Genomic DNA, 25,420 nt, shown 5'->3' with positions numbered 1-25,420 from the left:
CCATGGAGGAATGGCCCGACTCCAGTCAAGAAGAACAACATATTCATTGATTTAAATAATGAATATATAATGAAAAATGAATGAATAATGTCATGGTGGTGCATACTTAAATCCCACATGGAGTAGTCAGACTGATCTCTTCCTGGAATAATGAGGAATTTAAATAATTATATTGATAATTAATTAGTGGGCCTTTTATATTAACACTGATGAGATGGCACCAAAGTTCTAAACCTATCGCTGATGTAAAGATCTATTTACCTAGGCAAATGGTGAAGTATTGAGATGATATTACATCATCAACTACCAAAATCTGACTCCAAAAGGGACTTATGGTCCATAACATTACCTATATTTTAAATATGTAAATTAAATGATGAATTATTACTTAATTTCCTAGTTTAATATTTAAAGAAGTAAGTGTAGTATTAGATGACGTGACGATCTGGTACACAGGTCTCCCCTAAGTTGCTCAAAACTCCAGTGATCACTGAATACATAATGACAGATTTTCATAATTAAATGAATAAACATTAAACAAGTGGATGGTGTTTTATGTCTGAAGCCTAAATGATTGCTCAATACTGAAGCGACATTGGGTTCTTAATCATAGATTTGAACAAAAAAATGAATGAATAAAGAGATAGTTTCTCATAATTCACCCCTAGAGAGATAACACAATGATATCAACATTGATGTAAATAAAGAAAGGAATACAGAGAGACAGAAAGAAAGGAAGAAAGAGAGATAAAAAGAAAGAAGGAAAGAAAATTTACAAGATACAATTTAACACCAACAAGGTGGATCCAGAATCCACTCTTCCTGGAGTAGAAAAAGACAGATTTGAATAATGAAATAATCAGATAGTTAGATCGTCTGTCACACTGGAGTGTGACACAAGGTGGCGCCAAACTTCAGGGATCACAGATTATATAATGAAAGAATTTAATAATTACATCTTTAAATATGTAAGCCGTTGACCTTTTTTTGTATCATCAATTCCTGGGCACACTAGCCAGGTATGAATCTGTATGCTGTCACCATGCATTTTTAAAATGCCATCAGTTAATCATCAAATAACCATACTGTCTTGCCTGATGAATTCTGTTGGTCTGTCATCATCCCAAGCGCCTGAATCTCTGTTGTGGTACGGCAGGACGTGAGATAATGGGCCCAATCCTGGCGTAGCAGTAGTAGCCACAATGTTGATAACAGCTGAAAAGATGGCTGCAGCAGGGGCATCACCAGCATAGCTGAGAGAGAGAGATGTTCTTCCGTGTTCTGAGTCTTCATCCTTGTGCCAGGTCTCGGTGATGGTGCCGATCTCCTAGTGCCACTCCTTCTCCTCATGATAGATCACAACAGATGTGAAGATGTGGAGGAAGAGCAGGTAGTCGACAGCCAGACCACCGTATCGGCCTTGGTGAAGTCCTTGTACTTCTCGGTTGGCTCCATTCAACCTTCTGGACTCAATCACCCAGCTTCCCTTGTACTCTGGGAGATGCATAGATCATTCAGAAAATGCTCTGCCTGTGTCTACAACTTTCCTAACCTTGTCCCTGACAGATTTTTGCACCTAAACGTAATCGGTGAAGGCACCGTCTGTCGTTTACATAATTTAAAGAATTAAAGAAATCAGTAATAGCTAACTGTCACAAAAAATCAGGGATGTGTCATTTTACTGGCAGGGAAGCATGGCCAGACTCCAGTCATGAAGGATGTCTTCATCATCGATTGAGTCAATGTATCATACAATGTGAAGATATTGCACATTATCTCCACAAGAGGGATCTTTACAGGTCTCTTCATGGAATGGAGGATTGTTGTTTACATAACTAAACAAATATTTACATTATCTTGGGATTAACACAGATTGTCAGCTTAAATACATTAATTATGGAATTAGATGATCTGTGGCACCAGATTCCAGGTGTCATGGACGATATAATCATTGTTTTATATAATTAAATAATGAAATAATGAGTTCATGTAACATCATCCCCATCCTTAAGGTGGCTCCAAACCAGGCTCATGAACGATGCTGTCGTGATTAATTTAAATATTTTAACTACATAATTGATATTAAAATGTCATGCTTCTGGCACCGATCTCCTGCTGTGTCAATCCCACAGCAGCCAAATGACAGATGATACCGTCATTACTTACGCAATCAAATGAGTTAATAATGGGATAGTCCTGTATACTTAACATTCATGAGATGGGACCAAATTCCATTGATTTCAAGGAAGTAGTACTTAGATAATTAAATAATGCCACACGGTTAACTTCCGTGGAGGAATGGCCAGACCCCAGTCAAGAAGAACAACGTCTTCATCTATTTAAATAATTAATGTACAATGACCCAGACCACCGTGCCGACCTTGGTGAAGTCCTTGTACTTCTTGGTTGGCACCTTGCAACCTTCTGGACTCAATCATCCAGCATCCCTCGTACTCTGGGAGATGCATGGATCATTCAGAAAATGCTCTGCCCATGTCTACATCTTTCCTAACCTTGTCCCTGACAGATATTTGCACCCTAACAGTAATCGGTGATGTCATCGTCGGTCGTTTACATAATTAAAAGAATTTAATAAGTCAGTAATTAATACCTAATTGTCACAATAAATAGGTGATGTAGCATTTTACTGGCAGGGAAGCATGGTCAGAATCCTGGCATGAAGGATGTCATCATCATCAATTGAAAAAAATGAATCTTCGGACTTCTACTTTGGAGACCTCTCAGAGCAACTCCGAACAAAAGAGACCTGACTATACACGCGGGACCACCTGTAATTTCCACCAGCTTGGTCTCTGACCCTGCCTCCAGTCCTCTGCTAGAGTCCCGGGCCCCTCCCAGAGATCCGCCTATCTCTGCAGGTCCACTCGGAGTTCCTGCAGGCAAGATCCTTGACCCCCAATTCCGGGCCCCTGCCAAAGAAGGAGGTCTCAGCTGGAGAGCGCCAGTTTCCAGTGAGATCCCACTACCCTGCAAAACCTTCTCAAGTTCCAGCCCAGCCCTCATCCTCTTCTGCTGGCTATTGGCCAGAGATGAGTCTGGGCCCAATTGGGGCTGCCTGTCCCCTTCAACCTCTTTTCCCCCTCCCCCGCCTGAACTCCCTGGATTGGCCCCTGATCCTGCTGCTCCTGTCTCTGGTCCCCATTGAGAGCACCCTTGGAGCTCTGATACACCCCCAACCATCCCAACCTCCAGCATACCCCCCCTACCCTGTGCCCTACCCCACCTACGTTCCTGCTGCTCTGGTTGAGCACTGGGACAGAGGGTGGAGCCAACAGTCCACCCTACTTCGGAGACCTCTCAGAGCAACTCCGAACAAAGGAGACCTGACTATCCACGCGGTACCACCTGTAATTTCCACTGGCTTGGTCTCTGACCCCGCCTCCAATCCTCTGCTGGAGTCCCGGGCCCCTCCCAGAGATCCGCCTATCTCTGCGGGTCCACTCGGAGTTCCTGCGGGCAAGATCCTTGACCCCCAAATCCAGGCCCCTGACAAAGAACGAGGTCTCAGCTGGAAAACGCCAGTTTCCATTGAGATGCCACTACCCTGCAAAACCTTCTCAAGTTCAAGCTCAGCCCTCATCCTCTTCTGCCAGTCATTGGCCAGAGCTATTGGCAAGAGCTATTGGCCAGAGGACCACTGTGAGTACCTGCTGGCATCTTCTTCTGGATCCTCATCCTTGACCCCATCCCTGGATCCCTGTCTGCAGAGAAACCTCCTAGAGAGCTTGGACCACACAGAACTACAGATATTGAATCTTTGATCCACATAAGCCCATCGGGGAAGGACCATAGAGAGCAGGAAGAGACACCACAAACACCTACTGGAAGAAACTATGGGAAGAAGGAAATACAAGAGAACACCTAACAACAGAAAGACAAACATGACACCACCAGAATCTAGGGAATCTACACCAACTAGAATGGAACACAACAACTAATCAGAGGAAGCAGAAGGGTACGACTTAAAAATCACCATCATAAAAATGATAGAGGCCCTCAAAGAAGTTATGAGAAAATCCCTTAAAGAAATGGTGGAAAAAACAAACAAAAAAGTGGAAGAAATGAACAAATTCCTTAAGGAAAGTACAGAAAGCCAAGAAAAAACAATTAACCAGGTGAAGGAAACGGTTCAAGACTTGAAAACCGAAATTGAGAAAATAAAGGCAACACAAATGGAAGGAAAGCTGGAAATTGAAAAGGTGGGCAAAAAATCTAAAACCACGGACACAAGCATAACCAATAGAATTCAAGAGATGGAAGAGAGAATCTCAGGCGCAGAAGATAAACTAGAAGAAATAGATTCATCGACCAAAGAAAACCATAAATCCAACAAATCCTTAACACACAACATCCAGGAAATGTGGGACACCATGAAAAGGCCAAACCTTAGAATAATAGGCATAGAGGAAGGTGAGGAAGCCCAGCTCAAAGGTGCTGAAAACATATTCAACAAAATCATCGAGGAAAACTTTCCAACTCTGAAGAAGGACATGCCCATGAAAGTACAAGAAGCATACCGAACCCCAAATAGGCTGGACCAAAGAAAAAAGACCCCTCGACATATAATAATCAAAACACCTAGCATACAGAATAAAGAAAGAATATTAAGAGCAGCGAAGGAAAAAGGACAGGTAACATATAAAGGCAGACCTATCAAAATTACACCTGACTTCTCCTTGGAAACCCTCAAGGCCAGAAGGTCCTGGATAGATGTTCTAAAATTATTAAGAGAACACGGATGCCAGCCTAGGCTACTATATCCAGCAAAACTCTCAGTCAATATAGATGGAGAGAACAAGATATTCAATGACAAAACCAGATTTTCCCAATATGTATCTACAAATCCAGCCCTACAGAAAGTATTGGAAGGAAAATTCCAACCCAAGGAAGGTAACTACGCCCACAAAAATGTAGGCAACAGATAATCCAACTACACCAGAAACCTAGGGTGAAGCAGAGCAAATATATTCACAATTCCACTGCCAACAAGAAACCTAAACCAAACAAGCATCAACAATCAATGGTCCTTACTCACCCTCAACATTAATGGTCTTAACTCACCTATAAAAAGACACAGGCTAACAGAATGGATACGAAGACAGAATCCATCCTTCTGCTGCATACAAGAAACACATCTTAGCTCCAAAGATAGACATTACCTCAGGGTAAAAGGTTGGGAAAAGATTCTCCAATCAAATGGAAATAAGAAGCAAGCAGGCGTAGCTATCCTAATATCTAACAAGTTAGACTTCAAACCAAAACTAGTCAAAAGAGATGAAGTCGGTCATTTCATATTCATCTCAGGAGAAATCCATCAACACAAAGTCTCAATTCTGAACATCTATGCCCCTAATACAAAGTCACCCACATTCATAAAAGAAACACTACTAAAACTCAAAGCTCATATAAAACCTCACACACTTATAGTGGGAGACTTCAATACACCACTCTCAACACTAGACAGGACCACAAATCAGAAACTCATCAAAGAAACAAAAGAATTAACAGAAGTTATGTCTCAACTGGGGCTAACAGACATCTATAGAACATTCCATCCAAAGAGAAAAGAATATACCTTCTTCTCTGCTCCACATGGAACCTTCTCTAAAATCGACCACATACTAGGAGACATAACAAACCACAACAGATACAAGAGAATAGGAATAGTCCCCTGTATCTTATCGGACCACCATGCTTTAAAATTGGAATTCAACAACAACACAAATAGCAGAAAACCTGCAAACTCATGGAAACTTACCAATGTGCAATTACACCACTCCTGGGTCAAAGAAGAAATAAAGAAAGAAATTAAAGACTTTCTAATATTCAACGAGAATGAGGATACAACATACCTGAACTCATGGGACACCTTGAAAGCAGTGCTACGAGGGAAGTTCATTGCACTAAGTGCCCATATGAAGAAAACAGAGGATAGTCACATAAATGAATTAACAGCGCAACTGAAAACCTTAGAACAGAGAGAAGCGAATTCACCCCGCAGGAGCAGACGCCAGGAAATAATCAACTTGAGGGCTGAAATCAACAAAATAGAAACCAGGAAAACAATACAAAAAATCAATGCAACAAAGAGTTGGTTTTTTGAGAAAATCAACAAGATAGATAAACCTTTATCCAAATTAACGAAAAAGCAGAGACAGAACATGCAAATTAACAAAATCAGGAACGAAATGGGGAACATAACAACAGACAGAGAGGAAATCCAGACAATTTTCAGGTCATACTTCGAAAATCTCTATTCCACAAAAATTGAAAATTCAAAGGAAATGGACAAGTTTCTGGATAACTATCACTTACCAAAATTAAATCAAGAACAGACAAACAACTTAAATAGACCTATAACTCAAAATGAAATAGAAGCAGTCATCGAAAGCCTTCCAACGAAAAAAAGTCCAGGGCCAGATGGATTCAGTGCAGAATTCTACCAGACATTCAAGGAAGAACTAATACCACTACTCCTCAAACTGTTCCACAAGATAGAAACAGAAAGTTTATTGCCAAACTCTTTTTATGAGCCAACAATAACTTTGGTACCCAAACCTCACAAACACAACTAAGAAAGAAAACTACAGACCATCATCCCTGATGAACATCGATGCAAAAATACTCAATAAAATAATGGCAAACCGAATTCAAAAATACATCAGAGAAATCATCCACCATGATCAAGTAGGCTTCATACCTGGATTGCAGGGATGGTTTAACATACAAAAATCTATCAACGTGATCCACCATATAAACAAAATGAAAAAGAAAAACCATATGATTATCTCCCTAGATGCAGAAAAAGCCTTCGATAAAATTCAACACCCTTTCATGATAAAGGTATTAGAGAGGTCAGGGATAACAGGAACATACCTAAACATAATAAGAGCAATATACAGCAAACCAACTGCCAACATCAAACTGAATGGAGAGAAACTTAAGCCAATTCCTCTAAAATCAGGAACAAGACAAGGCTGTCCTCTCTCTCCATATCTCTTCAATATCGTACTAGAAGTTCTAGCTAATGCTATAAGACAACAAAAGGAGATCAAGGGCATCCAAATTGGAAAGGAAGAAGTCAAACTGTCTCTATTTGCAGATGATATGGTAGTTCACATAAGTGACCCAATAAACTCTACCAGGGAACTCCTACAGCTGATAAACACCTTCAGCAAACTAGCAGGATACAAGATAAACTCAAAGAAATCAGTAGCCCTATTTTTTTCAGACGACAAAGAGGCAAAGAAAGAAATCAGAGAAACATCACCCTTTACAATAGCCACAAGCAACATAAAGTATCTTGGTGTAACGCTTACCAATCAAGTAAAAGACCTATATAATAAGAACTTTGTGGCTCGAAAGAAAGAAATAAAAGAAGATACCAGAAAATGGAAAGATCTCCCATTCTCTTGGATAGGTAGGATAAACATAGTAAAAATGGCAATCTTACCAAAAGCAATCTACAGATTCAATGCAATCCCCATTAAAATCCCACCACAATTCTTCACCGACCTTGAAAGGATAATAATCAACTATATATGGAAAAACAAAAGACCCAGGATAGCCAAAACAACCCTATATAATAAAAGAACATCAGGAGGCATCACCATTCCTGACTTTAAGCTCTACTACAGAGATATAGTTCTGAAAACAGCCTGGTATTGGCATAAAAATAGACAGGTAGACCAATGGAATCGAATTGAAAATCCTGATATTAATCCATGCACCTATGAACACCTGATTTTCGACAAAACAGCTAAAATTATACAATGGGGCAAAGACAGCATCTTCAACAAATGGTGCTGGCACAATTGGATGAGGGTGTGTAGAAGACTGCAGATAGACCCATGTCTGTCGCCATGCACAAAACTCAAGTCCAAATGGATCAAAGACCTCAACATCAATCCAGCCACATTGAACCTCTTAGAAGAGAAAGTAGGAGATACCCTTGAACAAATTGGTATAGGAGACTGCTTCTTGAACATAACTCCAGGGGCACAGACACTGAAAGAAACAATTAATAAATGGGACCTCTTCAAACTTAGAAGCTTCTGTAAGGCAAAGGACACAGTTGACAAGACCAAACGGCAGCCCACTGACTGGGAAAAGATTTTTACTAATCCTATATCCGACAAAGGGCTGATCTCCAAAATATACAAAGAACTCAAGAAACTAGTCAACAAAACACCAAATAACCCTATTAAAAAATGGGGTACAGAACTGAAGAAAGAATTCTCAATGGAGGAAATCAAAAAGGCTGAAAGACACTTAAGAAAATGCTCCACATCCTTAGCTATCAGGGAAATGCAAATCAAAACAACTTTGAGATACCATCTTACCCCTGCCAGAATGGCTAAAATTAGAAACACCAGTGATGACTTATGTTGGAGAGGATGTGGAGAAAGTGGAACACTCCTCCACTGCTGGTGGGAGTGCAAACTCATACAGCCACTTTGGAGATCAGTATGGCGGTTCCTCAGGAAAATGGGAATTAGTTTACCACAGGACCCGGCAATCCCCCCTCTTAGGCATATGCCCAAAGGATTCACATCAATGCAACAAAGACATCTGTTCAACTATGTTCATAGCAGCACTATTTGTAATAGCAAGAACCTGGAAGCAACCTAGATGCCCTTCAATTGAAGAATGGTTAATGAAGATGTGGCACATCTACACAATGGAATACTACTCTGCAGAAAAAAAAAATAATGGTATCTTGAAATTCGCAGGCAAGTGGATGGCACTTGAAGAAACCATCCTGAATGAGGTAACCCAGTCACAAAAAGAGAAACACAGTATGTACTCACTCATATATGGATTTTAGAACTAGATCAAATGATCACCAGCCTATAATTCACATCACCAGAGGAACTAGGATACAAGTTGTATTCTAAGAGATTCATATAAAGTCCCTCACAGAACTGGGAAGGGAGAAGTCCCCCAGACCTCAGGTAAAGTGGGGGAGGACAGCTAATGGAGAGAGAAGTAGGAGAAAATGAGAGGGAGGAGAGGAAGGCATGTGCGACCAGGAGGATTGTGCCTGGTTAGGAATGGAAAATAGGAAAGAGAGAGAGAGACAGAGACAGAGAGAGAGAGAACATAAAAGAGGGAGCCAATATTGGTTTGAAGATAAAGTTGAACACAAAGAAAGGTCGAGGGAACTACAAGATTGCTCCCAACTAACAATCTCAGCTCCAGTGGAATGGCTATCATAAATGCCCTTCCCAGAGAGTGAGATCAACAACTAACTTCTCCATGCAGTCCCCAACTAATGCCTGTTGAAAACAGGAGCAAACACCCATACATAAACACTGAGTCGAACTAGAACCCAGAAGCAGATGGAGAGGACAAGACCATGCGGTAGAAGTACATAGAGACAGCTTACCTGAACAAGGAGGAGCTAAGGGCCACTAGACTGATAGCTGGGAAGCCAACAGGGGTCTGACTCGGACCCCCCTGAATATGGGTCTCAGGCAGAAGGTCTGAGCAGTCTAAGAGACCTCAGACAGTGGAGCCAGGATGTATCCCTGGTGCACAAAAGGACTTTGCAAACATATCCCCCATGGAGGGATAACTGCCTTAATCTAGAGATAGGAGAGAAGCCCTAGTCCCTACTTCATAGGACCTGTCAGATCTACATGACCCCAACTGGATGGCATTCCCCTACACATGGAATTGGGGTGGGGGGATGGGAGGGGAGCGTGTTTATAGTGCATGTGAGAGGGCTGAGAGGGTAAAAGGGAGGGAGGGTTGGGGAGGAGGGAGGGAGGGAGGGAGAGGGAACTGGGATCGACATGTAAAATAATAAATTAAAAAAAAAAAAACAAAAAAGACGCTTTGACTCCAAAATTTAAGTTGAAGAACAAGTTACTGGGGAAAAGTATTTCTATTTCTGTTTCCACAGAAAAAGAATAGATGTGGATTCCTTCCAGACTAATGTGTTTTGATCAAGCCAGACCGCCTGAAACAGAGTACAAGCTGATCCTACATTCCAAACAGCTGGACAAAACAGCCCTACAGACTACAGCTAGGATATCTGAATCTTCTTCGAATCCCCCAACACAGAGCCCCTTACCAGCAGGAAGTAGTTTGGAAAGAACGACGCCCAAATTCCCAAATATTGTGTATAAATGTTTGTTTTCATTTAATTGGACTTTGTTATATAAAATTAAATAAAAATAAATAAATAAATAAAAATAAAAAAAGAAAAAGAAAAAAATGAATCTTAAGTGTGATGATATTGCACATTAACTCCACAAGGGGGAGCTTTACAGGTCTCTTCATGGAATGGTGGATTGTTGTTTATTTTACTATACAAATATTTACATTATGTAATTAGATGATCTGTGGCACCAGATTCCAGGTGTCATGGATGATATATTTATTGTTTTATATAATTAAATAATCAAATAATGAGTTCATGAAACATCATCCACTTCCCTAAGGTGGCTCCAAACCAGTCCCATGAACGATGCTGTCGTGATTAATTTAAATATTTTAACTACATGATTGACATGAAGATGGTCTATAATAGCAGGAAGGCATGTCTCTGGCTGTCTGCGCTCTGGGAGGGCGGTCTCCATGGCAACCAGCAGGCCTGGACCCAGTTGCTTGATTCTCAGCTGCTGTCTGGCACAAGGACCTCGGGGTGACCGGTGTCCCCGCAGTGCCAGGACCCCTCCATTCCAGCCCCGTGGGCAGCTGCCGCTGCAGCCTGTGAGGCAGTTCTGTCGGGCACTGTGATGCACAAGCCGGGCGTGGCCCCGACCGGCGGTCCATCTTGGCAGCGTAGGGATTGGTGGAGTGACAGGTACACACACTGCCTGGCAAGGACCAGCCCAGGTGTGGCTGTCTTTGTTCTCTTGGAGGTAGTCGCATGGCACCCGAGGCCGGAGCTCCAGCAGGTGCGGTCCTGCCAAGTCTGCTCAGCGCATAAGGCCTTGGCAGGTCCAGCCTATCCATCCTGCAAGGCCTGGGAAGGTCCAAGGCCCTTCATCACGAAAGGCCTGGGCAGGTAGGTCCTGCTCGCTCATGTTGCAAGGCCTGGGTAGGTCCAGCTTGTGCATCTTGCAAGGGTTGAGCAGGTTCACCTCGAACATCCTTCAAAGCCTGGGGTCCAGCCAGCGCCCCACACCTTGACCCTGCAAAAGCCATCTGAAAGGAACTGTGACCAGGACAGGACCAGTATCCACAGGCTTGCCCTCCAAGATTCTGCCTGCGTGCACCTGCTTCAGCACCCAAAGCCTTTTGCTCTGGTTCTCCAACTCGCAGTGACTTGCCCTTGGCCAGCATGGTCCAACCTCAGACAGCCAAAACCCAAAGCCCAGCCTCTGCTCCTGGTGCCAGTGCACAGATGGATGATGTGGTTGACACCCTGACCTCCCTGCGCCTCACCAACTCTGCTCTGAGGCGTGAAGCCTCCACACTGAGGGCTGAGAAGGCCAACCTCACCAACATGCTGGAGAGCGTGATGGCCGAGCTTACCCTGTTGCGCACCTGGGCACGCATCCCTGGCGCCCTGCAGATCACTCCACCTATCTCTGCCATCACCTCCAATGGGAGCCGACCCATGACCACGCCACCCACCTCACTGCCTGAACCCTTATTGGAAGACCCTGTCCAGTTGGCAGTATTCCTGATGCAGATGGACAGGTTCATGATCTTTCAAGCTTCCCGCTTCCCCGGCGAAGCAGAGAGAGTGACCTTCCTGGTGTCTCTACTGACTGGGGAGGCGGAGAAGTGGGCCATCCCCCACATGCAGCCAGATAGCCCTTTGCGAAACAACTACCAGGGATTTCTGGCTGAGCTACGCAGAACCTACAAATCCCCACTGAGGTACTCAAGGCGTGCACAAATCCGAAAGACTTCTGCATCCAATAGGGCTGTGCGGGAGCGTCAGATGTTATGCCGCCAACTGACCACAGCTGGCACAGGACCTTGTCCAGTGTATCCAGCCTCCAATGGGACCAGTCCAGCACCAGCCTTGCCCACCCGCAGCCGGAACCTTTAGAGACTTTAGTGGCCATCCAGGTAGCTAGACTGTTGTTGAGAAGAATTGTCAATATGGTAGTATTGTCCTGTTTGCAGACACTTTCACGCCTCTCCTGGTCTATGGGAGTCCATCCTGCCATCTTCATTGGTTATCCACCCTGCTGTGAGGAACTCAGTGCATGCTCCCCTTTCTGTCGCTGGCAATCCCAGCTTCTCTAGTAATCACAACACAGCCCCTTGGACATGTGCCTGCCTAAAAATCATTTAGGCTGACCACCTCTGCAGTCTCACCTAGTGGACATTCAGCTTCTGTGTACTCCTTGTAAGCACCCTGGCGGTTCCCTTCCTGGTCACTCTGGTCTTTCTGATGTGTTCTGAATAGAAAGAAACCAGCTTGGCCCTGTAGGTAGCTGATGTGTACCTGAACCAGGCTGCCCACATCTGGTCATTTGGCAAGGTGGCCAGGTAGTCACTCTGCATTCCAGGGATCCTTTCTCCTATGGGGGAGTCTGTACTCCAGCATACTCCATTGCTGTTGCTCGGAAGGCCTGGTCCTTCATAGACATTCCTCCTGCCTCTCCCATCCACAGGAGACTTGTTTGCACCTGTCTGTGACTGTCAGTGTTCTGCAAGGCATCAGGGAAGTCTAGCATTCGTCTTTTGAGTTAGTTGTGGACCTGGAACCCTGGGCAGTTCCACCAGGGTTCCACAGGCAGCAGATTCCTGGCATCCATGGGTCAGCTATAACAGACTGAGGGGACCCTGAGGAGCCCATTTGCTGCCTGGATTTTCATGGAGAGGCTCACAGGCATCTGCTCATGCCTGCCCACGTGGCACCATCGTGGGCCTTGTCTAGCCACAGACGCTTTTTTTCACCCAGGTGCCACATGGCTTTCACCTTGGCCTTTTATCCACCCATACCATCTCTAGTCCAAGGTACCCACTTGACATATACCCTCTCTGTGCCTGGGCCTAATGGCTAGCCTTTGTCCAAGAACAAAAGACTGGCTGGGGGCCAGTTCCTCTGGAAGGCATCGAGCACCTTCAGTAGGGGGTGTTGACCTCTTGCTGAAGAATGGTGAAGAGCGGCGAACAGCTTTGGTCCTCAGGTGGACACACGTTTCAATTCTGAGGAACAAAGCATTGGCTTCTTTGAAGAAGGATGGCCTGGAAATCATACTCAGACTCAGCCAAGCTTCTGGACAGTAACATCTGTCACATTTCAATGCCAAATTAACTGTGTTTACATGCCCACTTGGCCCCTTGGGGGAGATAGGTGTCTCTCCTGGGTTCTCCTGCCCTCCTCTGCATGGTTTTGGCTTGACCACAAAAAAAAAATCATCTCTGCACCCACCCAAATACACTCCCCTCTTGGGAGTTCAGAGGCTGGGGCCTGGACCTGGCCTCTTTCAGAGACTTCTTCTGTCATTGGGGAAAGTGACTGCTTCCAAAGCAGCCACCCTTCTAAGGCCAGGAGTCTTCATTGCTCACTGGGCTCAAAGCCCACAGCCATCTGCTTCTTGTTAACTCTGTTAGCCCAGCAGCTTTGCTGAACAGTCTAGACCGAGGCACCCTGCTGGCACCATGGTGCTTCATAAGTGGGCCGAAGACTCCCAGATGGTCCCATTGAGAATGCTAACTGGTCCCCTACAGCTGAGTCTCAGGACCTTCCAGTAGAGGGGACTCCGCAGCTTTACCAGAAAAGCCGGATGGTGTCTGTGGAGGCAAGAGACACCTGGAAGGTTTCTTTGTGGCCTTCTCAACTAGGAATAGAGACCCACTGGGAGGCATGTCACCTGCTGTGGCTCATTGGACCAATGGGTGATGTATTTGTGTTAGGTTCTGCTTCAGAGTCCTCAGCTGGTGCCGGATCCAGAGCCATGCAGGCTGGCTGTCTTCCTACATGGCTTTACTATCTCCCTTTGCTATCTGGGCTGAATCACCTGGGTCACTCTGCTGCAGTGGGACCACACTGCAGCTCTGGTGGCACTGGCTTGGTGATTTTTTGTTTGTTTGTTTGTTTTGTTTACCTTGGTGTTGGTATTTGTGGAAATGGGCCAGTGCTGCCCTGTATTTAGAGCCATCTTGATAGCTCTGTGGCATGCAGCCTGGATCACATGAGAGAGGATTGAGGGTTACCCTCCACCAGGGACCTGAAGAAGCATTTTGGATCTGTTGCTAAGAAATCCCATGGTGGTTCTAGCAGGGGGGCATGGTTAGTCCCCAGCAAAAATGACAAGATGCAAGGCCCATGCAACTCCAGAGGGAGACTGCCATGATGACATCAAGCTGAGGTAGGGGGAGGGGAGGCTTTGTACATACCTTAAGGTTGTAGTTTCTTGAGCTCAGAAGAGCACAGGGAGAGGGGGATGGAGGAGTTGGTGTACGGAGTGGCCTTCCAGCATGGACTGTTGCTGCAGTACTCTGCCTGCTTCCCAGGATCTGTGATACCCATCTGGTCAGCAGGCTCTACTGTCTCCAGTATCTACCTGACAATGGGACCTGGCATGAGGGTGACTTCCCAGTCTGATGTGTAATATGGCCTTTGGATTGTCTTCATGTCCCAAGGCATTTAGTGACTTTGAGGTGGGGAAGCTCTAGGGACTGAGGGGGACTTAGGGAGCGAGCCTGGGGCATGGCTGGAGCACACTGGGGACAGAGCATTAGGTGGCAGGGGCGCTGAAGTGCCCTTTGTTGATAAGTCTGTTCTGTTGCACTTTGCTCAGAAGGGGTCCATCAGGAGCTTTGCTAGCCCATCGTGGCATGAGGCTCAGGTTTGGAGGTAAGAGCTGGAGATTGGGCCAGTGGGCAAGCTTCCCAGTGTTGGGGAGTTTCTTGCCTTTACCATCTCTTTAGGACCTCACATTGGACTTGGTGGCAGCTGACCCAGCACAGAAGGTAGAGCTAAAGAGAGGAGTCCCCGTTCAGTGCCACCAACAGCTGGACCAGGGCTCCCCTTCTCCAAGGCAGCACTCATCAGGTAGGGGACCAGGGAGGGGAAAGAAAATGGTCAGACTCGGTGTTTTGGTGTTTCCTTCCTGTCCCGGACCCATCTTTCTTTGCCTTTTATACATACATGGTGCTGTCAGTGAACCCAACCATGTGCATATGACACAGCTGTTCCCATGTGCCACTAACCTTATCCTGAGTGGCTGTGAACCCTTCCCTCAGACGGAGGGACAGTGCTGTGTTAGAGATTGAAGGTGTATCAGGTTTTCCTCCTAGGGCCAAGTTACTCCCTAGTAGACTCTCAAAGGTGGGATTATTGGATTTACCAATACGGGGCCATTGAGACTTTTATTATCTACTGACAAAAGTTTCCAGAAATTTCTGGGTCCATTGCATTGCCACCAGCAAGGGTAAGTGTGTCTGATTCAGGGTCTTCTTCCAGGGTTGAGTATTTTCTGACTTGAGGAGAACAGAATAGTCATGCTTCAGTTGCATCTTTTGGTTCCAGCATGTTGAGCATCTTTTTACGCCAAGTGATTGTGTTTCCTCTCTAACAGAATGCCGATGTCCTTTGCTCCTCTGATGGCCCTGACCAGTTTGTAAGAGCTCCGTATGCAATTAAAGATACTAACCTGTTTAAAAAAAAAAAGATGGCTATAATAATTGCCTCCCACATCACGTCACCACAATCCACTGATCATGGATTGTCTAATGTCCTATTATAATAACCAAATAACAATATAATCAGAGGATGAAATGGTCTGCCATACTCCACAAAATTGAGTCTCAGTTGACTCCCACATGATTGTGGGAAACTCCCAGGTTCATCCCTTATTTAATCGCAGAGTTGAGTAGTAACATGTTTAAATGCTGAACTGTCATTGTGTATGAAGGGTTTTTAGAAGATATCACATATTTAATGTTAGACGTCTGCCTCAAAAGAGATGGACTGAAATCCAACAATCCCTAAGTCTACTCTAACAAATGGATTATCACCTTCCTGAAGGAAGTCAACAATGGCAAACTCACCATTTGATGAATAATTGTGAGTCTTATTATCTTTTGTTCCATAGTTTTACTTCTTAGGAGAGAGAGTATTCATAAACAGAAGGCTTTGGACGGTTTCTCCACAGACTACGTTCTCTGATGATTAGGTAATCTTGAATTTGGTAACCAGTAAAAGCTGTAGGCACACTTCCAGAGGTGTGGATATGACTTGTTTAGGCGAATCAAATGCTGTCATTAAAAGTTTTAGGAGATAGTTATCTTGGGAGACTGTAATGTCCCATTATAACACTTTCTCGAAGCTGCTCTCTGGTCCTTGGCCCATGTTACCAGGATACAGAATGCAAGCAGGGTTGCCAGGCAACATTTAGGAACCAACATTCTGTCACATTCTAGTGCCCCTCCCTCATGCTAAAAGGAGTATACCCACCAATGAACTAACCTTACATCCTCACCGAGTTTCTCACAAAAACACAGCAGGGCTCTTTCTTTTGAGTTCTACATATTTACCAATCTCTCAAGCTACAACATGCCTATAGTGACATAAGCACAAAAATGAAAGCATCATTGTGCCATTCAAGTACAATGATGAGTATTTTAAACCTGTTTTCTATGCTTCAATTTTCTAATTTCTAGAATTAGCCTCTGGTTCTTGTACCATGATACCAGGAAATAGAATGCAAGCATTGTTGCCAGGGAACACTTATGATCCAACATATTGTCACATTCCAGTGCACCTCCCCCGTGATAAAATTAGCATACCCACCAATGTACTCACCATACAGCCTCACTGATTTTCTCACAAAAACAAAACAGGGCTGTTTTTTGAATTATACATATTTACGAATCTCTCAAGGTACAAGGATGTTGAGCTCTGCCTTATGCTTCTTTTGGTTGTTTTTGATTCCTCAATTGATAATTCTCTATTTAGTCTTCTTCCCCACTTTCTAAAATGGTTATTTAGGGTTACATAGAGTTGGTGGTGTGTCATGTTATCAGCCCGAGAGAGTTCATTAGAAAAGATTCTCTATTCATGAGATTATGAAATTATTAATTTTTTAAAACCGGTGTTGACTTTGTCCTTCAAGAGTCAGTTTTGTTGCAGCGTCTTGTGAAATGATGATGCGAAAAAATAGAGTTTTTTTAAAATTGGTTAATCATTCGATCGTTAAAAGTCTATTATTATTTAATCAGTATAGTACCCAATGGATATCCCAGTGTCTCTCATTCTCTGGGCACTGCTTCTGGTACCAATCCCCTGCTGTGTCAATCGCGCAGCAACCAAACCCATAATGGATGACACCATTGCAGTGAGATAGTCCTTCTGTGGCACTGACCACGCCCATTGGGGGGTGGAGCCATGGGCGGAAGTGACCTGTGGAAGGAGGTCTGAGGGGGCCAGGAAAGGCGCTCTCTTTCTGGCGTGACTCGGACAGGAGAGGATCGGGTTGAATTTCCTGGTGTTCATCTGTCTAGGTTGTAAGTTATTTCTCCCTGAATAAACATCTATTCGGCCTATTTGTTTATCCTGATCCTTATTTACTGCATTATACCATCATTATTTTCGTAATCAAATAAGTAAATAATTGGATTGTCCTGCATATTTAACTTTCATAAGATGGAACCAAACTCCAGTGATTGTCAAGGAAGTAATACATAGATAATTAAATAATGCCACATGATTAACTCTCAGGGAGGAATGGCTAGACTCCAGGCATGAAGGACAACATCTTCATCCATTTAAATAATTCATATATAAAATGAAAAATGATTGAAAAATGACATGGTGGTGCATACTTAAGTCCCACATTGAGAAGTCCGACTGATCTCTTCCTGGAATCATGATTTATTTAAAAAATTGAATTGATAATAAGTGGCCGTTTCATAGTCATTCTGACAAGATGGCACCACAGTCGCAAATCTATGGCTGACGAAATGATCTATTTAAATAGCTAAATAATCAAGTAATGAGATGATATTACATCATCAACTCACCAAAATCTGACTCCAAAAGGGACTTATGGTCCTTAACATCATCTTTATTTTAAATAAGTTAATTAAGTGATGGACTATTATTTAATTTCCTAATTATACAGTTAAATAAGTAAGTGTAGTATTAGATGATGTTATGGTCTGGCATGAATGACTCCCATAAGGAGGCTCAACATTCCAGTGATCACTGAATTAATAATGACAGATTTTCATAATTAAATGAATAAAAATGAAACAAGTTGATGGTGTTTTATAGGTGACTCCTACAAGATTGCTCAAAACTGAAGAGATCATTGAATGTTTAAACATAGATTTGAACAAAACAATGAATGAATAATGAGATAATTTCTCATATTGCACCCCTAGAGATATGGCAAACTGATATCACCATTGTTTTACATAATTAAATAATTAAACCTCTAGAGGAAATTAACACCAACAAGGTGGATCCAGACTCCACTCTTCCTGGGGTAGGAAAAGACAGATCTGAACCATGAAATAATCCTATAATTACATCGTCTGTCACACTTGAGTCACACAAGGTGGCACCAAACTTCAGGGTTCACAGATTATATAATGAAACAATATAATAATTACATCTTAAAATATGAAAGTCGTTGAACTTTTTTGTACCATCAATTCCTGGGCAGACATGCCAGACATGATAAAGTATGCTGTCATCACAGATTTTTAAAATTCCATATGTTAATAATCCTATAATCATACTGTCTTGCCTGATGAACTCTCTTGGCCTGACATCATCACCAGTGCCTGAATCTCTGTTGTGGTGCCGCAGGTCCTGAGATGATGGGCCCATACCTGGTGTAGCATTAGTAGCTAAAACGTTGCTATCAGCTGAAAAGATGGCCACAACAGGGGCATCACCAGCAGAGCTGGGAGAGAGCAGTTCTTCCCTATTCTGGTTCGTTGTCCCTTTACAAGGTCTTGATGATGGTGCCACCTCCTTGTGCCACTACTTCTTCTCATCATAGATCAAAACCAATAGGAAGATGTGGAGGAAGAGCAGGGAGTGAATCACCCAGACCACTATGTCTGCCTTGGTGAAATCTTTGTACTTCTCAGAGGACACCATGGAATCTTCTGGACTCAATCATCCAGCATCACTAGTACTCTTGGTGATGCATAGATCATTCAGAATCTGCTGTGCCCATGTCTACGACTTTCCTAACCTTTTCTCTGAAAGATATTTGCATGCTAAACGTAATCAACAATGTCATTTTCTGCCGTTTAAATAATTTAAATAATTAAATTAGTCAGTAATAGCTAACTGTCACAATAAAGAGATGATGTAGCAGTTAATTGGCCAGGCTCTAGTCATGAAGGATGCCATCATCGTCCATTGAAACAACTAATCAGAAATGTGATGTTGCATATTAACTCCACAAGAGGGTGCTTTACAGGACTCTTCACAGAATAGAGGTTTAGTGGTTTACATGATTATACAAATATTTACATTATCTTGGGTAATTATTGTTTTATATACCTAAATAATCAAATAATAAGTTGATATAACATCATCCATTTCTCGAAGGTGGCTCCTAACCAGACTCATGAACAATGTTGTCGCCATTAAATTAAATAATTTAATTACATAATTAAAATTTAGATGGTCTACAATACTTCCCTCCCACATAGTGGAAAAATAGTCTACTGATCATGAAATATCTAATGTCCTATTTTAATAATTAAATAATAACATTATCAGAGGATGAATTGGTCTGTCATACTCGACACAAGTTGTCTCTCAAGATAGTGTGAAACTCTGCTTCAAAAGAGATGGACTGCAATCCAATAATCCCTAAATCTATTCTAACAAATGGATTATTGCCTTCCTGAAGGAAGCTAACAATGGAAAACTCAACCTTTGATAAATAACTGTGAGTCTTATCTTTTAATCTATAGTTTTACTTCTTAGGAGAGAGAGCATTCATAAACAGAATTCTTTGAACTGTTTCTCCACAGACTATATTCTCTGATGTTAGGTAATCCTGAATTGGGTGACCAGTAATAGCTCTAGGCAAACTTCCATAGATTTGGCTATGACTTCCTTAGGGGAATCAAATGCTGTCATTAAAATTTTAGGAGATAATTATTTTCGGAGATTGTAATGTCCCATGATAACATTTATAGAAGCTGCCCTCTCGTTCTTGGCCCAGTATACCAGGATATAGAATGCAGGTAGGGTTGCCAGGCAACATTTATGATCCAACATTCTATCACATCCCAGTGCACCTCCCTCATGCTAAAGTTAGCATATCCACCAATGGACTACCCTTACAGTCTTACTAATTTTCTCACAAAAACAAACAGGGCTCTTTTTTGAGTTATACATATTTACTTTTCTCTCAAGTTACAAAATGCCCATAGTTATGTAAGTATGAAACAAAGCATCATTATGCCATTCAAGTACATTAATGAGTATTTAAACCTATTTTCTATGCTTCAATTGTTGGGCGCTATCGCCTTGCCTGCAAGAACGACGCTCAACAACAGGATTCTTCTGCAGCTATGTTTATTGTGCGACTCATTACAGCAAGTTGAGGGAAGACCCCGAGGAGGAAAAAGGGCTCTGCTTATATAGAGGAGCTGTGTCCGTTACTGACAGTTGCAGAGGAGCTGTGTCCGTTACTGACAGGTGCAGAGGAGCTGTGTCCATTGCTGACAGTTGCAGCCTGCAAAGGTTGTAACGGTCACCCCATGATGTGGATCGCACATCCGCGCCTTGCTGGCTTATGGACAGGAAACCGGTGCCATCTTCGGGAATGGCACCGGTGGCTCTCTACATCTCCCCCTTTTTTGTTTTATAAACGCAACAGGCAAGGGTAGTGGTCTGATCTCCAGTAATGAGATGGACATTGTAATGACCCTGAATCCTGGTAGTCAGCCAAGTCAGTGCCATACCCGTCCGGCATCTTTTCCCTGGAGGTGCGGCCTTGGACACCAACCCACATGCAACCAGACTTGCCCTTCTCGGAGCTGCCCATAGCTAGAGTCAACACGGAGTGCAGTGCTAAGCCAAACAACCTGAGAGTGAAGAATTTAGGCTAAACTAAAGAAGCACCTGTCTGCATGCAATGGGAAAAACCCCGCAGAGCATTAGGGCAGTTTCTGGTAAAAAAAAAAAAAAAAAAAAAAAAAATGGACACCCTAACCTGGTGCAATGTCATAGAAGACTCAGGGTGCAAGGGCTCTCCTATTGGACAATTAATGTCCATTTTTAAACATGCTTAGCCACATAGTGGGAGAGGAGCCTATCTCCATAGCAGCTAGGGCTTGAGCGATAACCACTTTGTCATGTCTGTTGAGCACGTAGCTTACACACCAACCAGAGCAGGAGCACCACCCCATCATATAAGAGCAGGCCAAACCCCATTACACCTGCCCATTCCTTAAAGTGGGAAAGAGCGGTGGAGATCCAGGAGAACTATCCTTCTGATAGAGAACTGTCCACACGGGTGGAATTCACATGGACGATGGGCATTTGGAGTTGGCCCATCAGGCTATCAAATTCTCCTGTCCATTCACCTAAAAGATACTGAAAAAGTTGTTCAGAAAGGTTTGCAGCTCTTGTATAATTTTCATATTGTACACTGGTGACACATAAATTGGAATATTTCCATTGACAGCCCAGTTGGGCTAGCTACCAGAGTGTGTCAATTTGTTCCTGCACCAAATCAATTCTCTGATTGACTACCATCAATCCTCCTTCTAATCGTGAATCAATGGAGGCCTGTGATTGGCTAAGATCATGCCATATGGCTTTCCATTCCAAATATTGCCCCATATTGAGGCATGCTTTTGACTTTTGATATGGCACAGAGGTCACACATAGCCCTGTCATCTTCCATTCCCATCCGATTTGTGTTGCCACAAAGTGTCAATCTGTTCCTGAACTAGATCAATTCACTGATTTAAGACCATAATACCACCTTTTAATTAAGCGGTGACTACTTTCACTGACAGGTTATTTAAGGCAGCTGCAGTCAACAGTGGAATGCATGGCAATGGCATCCTTGGTGACTCCCACTACTCCAGTTGTAATGGCAACCACGATAGCAGCAGTGATTCCAAAATCTCTCCTCTGTCTAAAGAAGGTCATGGTGCTTGGCTCTCTACCTGAACGGGAACGTACCTGGGCATTCTGGTCACAAGGGCCAAAGGAAATTTTCCTCCATCCCAACATAAAGAATAGAAGCATACTTGAGGTGTACAATATAGCATTCTCTCACTAGAGTTTGCAAAGGTGCTATTGCTTAATCACAAACACAAAAGGATTAGAGGCTCCACATTGAGCTGGGTTTTGATTACAATAAGGAGCCCACCTGGGTTGCTGGGGAATAGTGGAGTTACCCCTTTCCCGGGCTCTAGGACATCAACCTCTAATCCAGGTGGCATTACTCTTCAAAATGGTTTCACCATGTGGCGATTAAGAGCTTTCACCTGCGCTATTGCAAAAGCAGTAGTTATTTCAGGGGGTCTGGCTTGTTCAAACCACATTAGTTTGGAAGGAATCCACAGCTTTTTATTTTCTATGGAAACAAAAATAGAAATCCTTTTCCCCAGTAACTTGTCCTTTGGAGTCAAAGCATTTTTAAAATATATAAATTGAATTAATCCAGCAACATTTCCTTTAACAGTTGTTTCCTCAGCAGTCAAACAATACAAAGACAATATAATACCGTACAGTATCCAGATTCTCTCCATCTGTGGCTTTTTTATTATTCTGTTTCTTTTCTATTTTATTTTTTTTTTTAGTTTTTATTTTTTTATTTTTATTTATTTTGATCAGTCTCTTGGGACTCTTTCACTTTCTCTTTGCTAGCCTTTTTCTTTTTGCGCGCACCCAACTTTTCGTCACGTTCTGCTTCTTACCTTATTTTGTTACCTGTCTGCCACAGTTCTGAATCCTCTCCAGCTGACTGAAGGGTCCCCTTTGTGCCACTGATGTCAGGTTCCCGGGTTTCGGCACCACTTGTCGAGCGCTATCGCTTTGCCTGCAAGAACGACGCTCAACAACAGGATTCTTCTGCAGCTATGTTTATTGTGTGACTCATTACAGCAAGTTGAGGGAAGACCCCGAGGAGGAAAAAGGGCTCTGCTTATATAGAGGAGCTGTGTCCGTTACTGACAGTTGCAGAGGAGCTGTGTCCGTTACTGACAGGTGCAGAGGAGCTGTGTCCGTTGCTGACAGTTGCAGCCTGCAACGGTTGTAACGGTCACCCATGACGTGGATTGCACATCCGCGCCTTGCTGGCTTATGGACAGGAAACCGGTGCCATCTTCAGGAATGGCCGGTGGCTCTCTACATTCAATTTTCTCATTTCCAGAATTGGAGCAATACCATTAATCGCCTCTATCATAATACTTTTCTATTTACTGAAAAGAAAATAAATTTCTCTTCATTCTCGTACATTTAGTACAGCTTGATCACATGGTTTGTCAGAGTTGTTTTGATTTGCATTAGGCTGATGTGTAAGGAAAATGAGCAATTTCTTATGTTTCTGGCAGTCATTTTTGATTCATCAATTGATAAGTCTATATTAAGTCCTGTACCCCACTTTCAAATATGGTTATTTAGTGTAATTTAGAGTTGGTAGTGTGTCATGTTATCAGCCCAACAGAGTTCATTGGATTAATTTATCTGATCATGAGAGTATTAAATTATTCAATTTTTAAAATTGGTTTTGATGGTGTCCATCATTCAGTACTGTTGCAACCTCTCAGAAAGTCATGATGTGAAGCAATACAGTTTTTTAAATCTTTTAATCAATCGATCATTAAAAATCTATTATTAGGTAATCAGAAATCACTGGATATCCCAGTGTCTCTCATTCTCTGGGCACTGCTTCTGGTAACAATCTCCTGCTGTGTCAATCACATGGCAGCCAAACCTTCAATTGATGATACCATCATTATTTATGTAATCAAATAAGTAAATAATTGGATAGTCCTGCATACTTAACATTAATCCCACCAAATCCTGATCACACCCTCACCATAAAGTCCCTTAATAGAAGGAAGAAGCCAGACTTTAGCACTTGCCTCCATACCTGAGAGTCTGAGTTGTTTTGGTGGAAGCCTTGATGGCTTCAATACCTAAACAAAGAGGTTGGAATGTTTGGTAACCTGTTGAAAGCAACTCCCTCAAGCTTCTTTATGGCATTTGCTCCCATGGTTTCACTCAGGTTTTATAGTCCAATCAGAACCTCTAGTGTACCCACAACTTAGAGACTAGGGTTTTTCTGGGGCCAGACTTTCTTCTCAGATCATCTCATGAGGAAGTCAGTAGTTGTCTAGTGAGCAGTGCCTTTGGTTCTGTGTATACCTGACCATAAGGAGCAGAATCTTCAGCCAGGCCATCTATAGTTCCCAATCTCTCTCTGTCAGTACCATTCCCTCTCTCAGTTACTCCCTTCCCCTGCTGCCTCTCTCTTTTATTGAAGATCATTTCAGAAGGGCAGAGACTGCATATTTCTGAGCAGCAATTCTGTAGCTGTATAAATTGTTCCACAATAAAATATCCATTGATCATTTTTCTTGGGTTAACATATTAACATGCTGCTGCCAAAAGAAACATCTTATTTAAATTGATACCAAATAATTGTATGATGTTTAACATCTTCACCAAATTATTTACTTGAGTTCTGTTTTCTCTTTCATGGGTTCTTACCTATTACCTAATATAAAGATGATACAAAAAGTATCCAAAATATCTACAGGATTAGAGATGAAAATGAGCAGAATTATGACAAGTTCATTGCCAGTACCTGATCAGATTTTTGAGAACTTTCTGTATATTTTGATACAGGAACATGCAATGTTTCAATCTTCTCTGAAACAAGCATGAACAGTCAAAAACCCACAACTGACCTCACATGATTAAAATTCCATCAAATTTTTAACCAAACAGTCCTGCACACATGAATATTTTTTCTAGTGAGCACTCATGCCTGTAAAAGAGTTATTAAAGTGTTTAAAATCCAAACAGTTTTCTTTCTTCCTGTATAGGTTCATTAAACAGAAAACAAGCATTAAAGATTGGAGTTAGAGAAATCAATCGATATGAATGAGTTTTTTATGTAAAGTGTTAAAATGAAAATGGATTCCCTTCTCAGTGAATTCATAGCACTTTTCTTTATGTGAGTATGCAGGTTCAAAAAAAAAAAAAAGAAAAAAAAAAGAAAAGAAATGAAACATTGTAATGATTGAACAGATTGTCAACACTTGTAAGATATTTTTATCTCCAGAATCTTATGTAACTCAATGTGTGTTGCCTGAAGTTCTTACATGATGCTTTCAAGTAGTATTCCTTTCTGTATGAGTTTTCCAGGCCCTCAAAAATTATTTTCATAAGCAAAGTTAACATTACCACCCCTCCTACATGTATGGGGTTTCTCTGCAGTACGATTTTTTTCATGATTTTAAGGATAGATGGATG

The sequence above is a fragment of the Phodopus roborovskii genome, unplaced genomic scaffold (genome assembly GCF_943737965.1).
Source record: "Phodopus roborovskii unplaced genomic scaffold, PHOROB, whole genome shotgun sequence".
NCBI classification, from domain to species: Eukaryota; Metazoa; Chordata; class Mammalia; order Rodentia; family Cricetidae; genus Phodopus; species Phodopus roborovskii.
The sequence above is the reverse complement of the archived record's forward strand: the minus strand, read 5'-3'. Positions refer to the sequence as shown.